Raw genomic sequence first — 5,146 nt, 5'->3', positions numbered from 1 at the left:
TCTTGATTAGCATTGTCTTGGGACCGTGTTATCTGAATATGTCGTTGCTTGGAAGAGGTTATTTTAAGCAAAGGGAATTAGGATTTGATCATATTAGATAGCTTTCCTGACAAATATATCTAACTCTTGGGCTTCAAATCAATTGTATCCATGAGTTCATGGTCAGATACAAAGCTTACCTCCAAGATCCAAATCTTCCCACCCATAGTCTCTAAATGTTATATCGAATGGGCCCTCTATCAGTTCACTAAGCATAGCTGCTGCTTATGCCAAGAGAGTCTGAGATATTACAATATGGAACTGTTTCCCATAATCTTTGCTAAGTTGAAACACTATAAACTCCAACTAAGTTCATGGAGAACATTATAATGTTATTGCACACCTATTTTTAGTTCCTACCATAGGCAGGATACTATAGCATCCAATGCATGCTTATTCTGAATTTTTTTCAACCAATAAAATGTTAGAATTATTACATATTCCTATTCAAGTATAAAGTTTCATTATATAAATGTTTGTACAGATAGTGAACAGTCAGTGTTCAATTTTTTTTTTAACTTTTAACTAATCAAACAATAAAAATTTTCTATTGAATTGTATTGTACAAATGTATAGCACAGTGCTTGCACAGAGACAAGTATTAATATTGTCAAAAAGGCAGTCAAACAAGACCTATTGATCTGTACTAAATACCCATATTTGCTACACTGAGCATGACCAGTGTTAAGCATTTAATGTAGTTTTCAAAAAAAAAAATGGTCTGCATTGAATGTATGTCGGCCATTAGATGCTCCACTGTCATAATACTACCTTCTTTCTCCTTTGTTGCTTCTTCATTACATCTGATTCAATTTTTGTGAGCATTCTTGTGAAAAATACCATCAGGAGCAGAGCCCTAGGTTGGCAATCTTTCTAGGTCCTTGCGCAGGACTCTCCTAATAGATTCTAGTGATTCATCTCCACAAGAGGCAGATAAGGGCACAAAAGAAAAAATGCTATGTTTCAGTAGCCCAGAATCATCCTCCATCAGAGCAAGGGCCAAGTGAAGTGGTGTGACTTGTGCATTCCCATGTTTTTGAGCTAGTCTACACTGGCCACTATAGCTCCCTCGATCTTTCTTGAGCACGCGATATGGGGATCCATATTCTATGGAGTTGATGCACAACACCAACCTGTTGGATGTGCTTTCTAGGTTTTTAACTATTGTCTCAATTGTGCCACACTCTTTGTGTTACTTGTCAGGTAACCTTCTTTTAGGTTTTAAGTCATACTGTGCTTTTTACTAATTTTGTGTCTCTCAGATTTTCTTCATTTGATTATAAATCTAGTCTATATAATACTTGCTCTTTTGGATGCGTTTGGATCATTCATGATGTTAGTCACTCAATGTTGGCCTCTTAACCCAAAACCCTTCATGGTTTTTGGTAGGGCATTTGATGTACATTTCCAATAGAATAAGATTATTTTTTACAAATTAGTTATCTGTCAATTATGTCTCTACCCACTTCTTGGAAAAAGAGTTACAAACTATGGTGTATGGAAGCATTTTTTATTAACTTCGATGCTAGGGATTATGACTTGGAATACTTTTTGAATCTTTCACATTCTGAAAGTGATTCAGTAGAACACTAATGGTGGTCTTTGTATAGTTGCCTTTAGATAAAGGAAGTGGCGAAGGCAAAGCACTTTATATTGATGTTGAAGGAACCTTCAGAGCACAAAGGCTTCTACAAATTGCAAAAAGGTTGAATATATTTTGGTTCCACTTGTACACTTTTCTTTGCGAAATTCTAGCTTCTAAGTTCTAATGCATGTTTGAAACTCTTATAGATTTGGGCTCAATGGAGTAGATGTGCTAGAGAATGTTGCCTATGCCAGAGCATGAATCTAGGTTGTTATTGGAAGTAGCTTCAATGATGGCAAAGACAAGGTACAGAGTATTATTGTGCTACTCTGTATGAGCAACTTTTCCTTTTACAAAAATTGGCCTTTGGTACTCTTCCTTCTATATTGGACTAGCTGTTCACCGCCAAATGTGGTATCAATAGTACAAATTGATCTTTCCAATTTGGGTGCTTTTGAATGCAGTGGAATCTTTATTGTAGAAAATTTCAATTTCTCATCTATAATAGTGCACTAATCAGAAATATCTGATATGTTCTCAGTCTTTGTCCTTGCTCTTTAAATTGGTTTAGATGCATTGCTTCCAATTGTTTATAATTTGATCATTTGTTGTTTTTATGGGTTAAGGGTTGTGTACTTACCCTTTTTTATTTTGGATTAGCTCCACCTATTTACCTGAATTAATAGCATAGCCATCTCATATATATTTTAATGATAGGCATTGGGTTTTTATTATTTGTATATTAATCTTTATAAATGAGAACTGGATTAAAATAGTTAATCTATAACCGTTTATTATTCACATGCCTTTATCTTTCTATTAAAATTAACCTTATCCTTCACACTCAAGCATAAGATAATATAACTACATTTACAATACAATTTGGGTGGTTGTATGAGATGAAATGGATTATCATGTGGAAAAGGACTCTGAGTCAGTTTTCAACCACTCTAATGAAATTTAGACTTTAATGAATAAGCAGGAAGATTTATACTATTTCAATAATATACTAAATTCTACTATGGAACTGTAGCCTCAAACTAGTTACTAAACTAGATTCTCCCAATGAAAAAGATCTACAATATAACAAAAAAATAACAATGGAAAAGGAACTTCAGATACTTTTAATTTGTAGAAGATTAGTGGACTTTGTTTTACCAAAAGAAGGCATGGCAACTTAGGTTTTTATAATATGATCAAGTTGCTAAAGCAGCCCATACACTTGCTTGAAATATAACATTTTTATCCCTTTTGATTAGTAAGAAATAGAATACATTACCTTGTCTTTGTTAATTTCTTACAATTCTTTTACAGACATCTCTGAAGATCGCTATGTGACATATCAATATATAACTCAAGACTATCATATGGAGTTGGGAAAAATATTGTAGATGCTTGGGATTCTAATTTAAGTGTTTTGAGAAGTGATGATAATAATAATTTCTTAAGTTTTAGATTATAACCTAAATTTTTCAGGTAAGACGTTCACAACTTACCACTACAGTCAACAAATTTTAGACTAGACGTATACTAGAGTGTTTTATCATTAAAATAGTCTTAAATATAATTCATTTTTAAATTTTTTTTGGTATTATTTGTGCCCTTGGATAAATTTAATAGATGCCTATCTATTCATTACATAGGGTGCTAAAATGTAATCTAGAAATTGATATCACACTACAATTATTTCATGTCAAACTACTATATTTTATTACTGAAATGCCAAACTACTAGAGCTTATTACTGAAATGAAATTCACATAAAATATGATGTTGTATGTTCTAGTATATCAAAATTAGATGCAACCATAAATAGCCATGCAACCATAGACATTCATGTCATATTGCATAGCGTTGAAATTCTTCTATTTATAAAGGTGAATGGTAGGATGATTTTCTATACTACCAGAGATATTTTACTGGCATTAATATGCAGAGATATTTTTTATCCAATTACATATATTTATGTATTCAATCTAATGCCACATCATTGCAATCTTTCTTCATAATATTTGTTTTCATTGAACCTTCCCAATTTTGCTGGCTTTTGCTTCCATGGTTTCACTACTTCTATATTTGTATAATCGGTTTCACTACATGATATTGTAGTGTACAAAATATATATTGCATATTCCTAGTCCACCATAGCCGAAAAAGTGTGTGCATGTTCAAGAGATTGTTTCTATCATAGTTTATCTTTATAAGAAAGCTTCTGAAAAGAGAAATGTAAGGAATCAATTTTAGCAAAATTATTAGTACTCAACGATTTAAGCAACATAAGTATGACAAATTAAGGCCTGAGAAGGAGTGAGGCAAAGGGAGGTGACAAGGGAGGTGAAGCTTCTAGCTATTTCATTCTCAACTACCTCCAACATCAAACCAAATCAAGACTCTTAAACCCTACGTAACTTCATTTGGTCACATCTTATATTTGAGTAGGATGGTGTCATATTGGTGCTCCTTCCATTATTTCATGATATATTATTATCATGCCATCTAATTGGTGATAGGACAAAGATGATTCCTAAACAATCGAATTAGCAATACGGTCGATCTGCATTGCATTTGGACACTTGGTTTGTGGTTCATCTCATCGATTCCCATTCATCACAGGATCTTTATCTGATTAGACCTCAATAGAAAACATTGAGATCTCTCAAGCCCCAAGCCCAAATCATGTAGGCTTCAATCTCCACATATCATAAAGCCTGTATATAGAGCTGAGCATTCTCACACCATCCAAGAGCTGATGCAAGTGAAGCTTCCAGCTACAGGATGCCCAACTCTATATACAGGCTTTATGATATGTGGAGATTGAAGCCTGCATGATTTGGGCTTGGGGCTCGAGAAATATCAATATTTTCTATCGAGGTCTAATTAGATAAAGATCCTATGATGAATGGGAATCGATGAGATGAACCTCAAAGCAAGTGTCCAAATACAATGCAGACCGACAGTATTGCTAATTTGATTGTTCAGGAATCATCTTTGTTCTATAGCCGATTGGATGGCCTGATAATAATATATCATGAAATAATGGAAGGAGTACTAATAAGACACCATCCTACTCAAATATAAGATGTGACCAAATGAAGTTACATAGGGTTTAGGAGGTTTTTTTGTTTTACTTTATATTCGTCGCAATTGCGAAGTCAATCACAAGCATTGCAACGGGGCTGTTGTAGTAGCGACGCCAACTACCGTCGCAATTGCCAGGATGTCCATCATAATTGTGACATCAGCCACAAGCATTATGACAGGGCTGTTGTAGCAATGACACCAACTATCGTCGTAATTGCCAGGGTGTCTGTTGCAATTGCGACATCGACCACAAGCATTCTGACGAGGTTACTATGGTGGTGACGCCAACTGCCATCGCAATTGCTAGGGTGTCCGTCGTAGTTGCGATGTTAGCCACAAGAATTGTGACAAGGTTGATGTCACAATAAAGTGGTTGCATAGTGACAGATGGGCATCGTAATTGCAACAGTATAGGATAGATGTCGTAATTTTTGACTAAAAA

At 34.4% G+C, this 5,146-nt stretch overlaps 1 pseudogene; it reads left to right on the top strand.

The window, feature by feature from the left end:
- The first annotated feature begins 1,215 nt into the window (after window positions 1-1,215).
- On the top strand, window positions 1,216-4,894 carry LOC149557236 (DNA repair protein RAD51 homolog B-like; annotated as a pseudogene).
- Window positions 4,895-5,146: the final 252 nt, after the last annotated feature.

The sequence above is a fragment of the Cupressus sempervirens genome, chromosome 5 (genome assembly GCF_028749045.1).
Source record: "Cupressus sempervirens isolate cs-2001-9-10 chromosome 5, ASM2874904v1, whole genome shotgun sequence".
In the NCBI taxonomy this organism is placed as follows: domain Eukaryota; kingdom Viridiplantae; phylum Streptophyta; class Pinopsida; order Cupressales; family Cupressaceae; genus Cupressus; species Cupressus sempervirens.
This window is presented reverse-complemented; position numbering and strand designations above follow the sequence as displayed.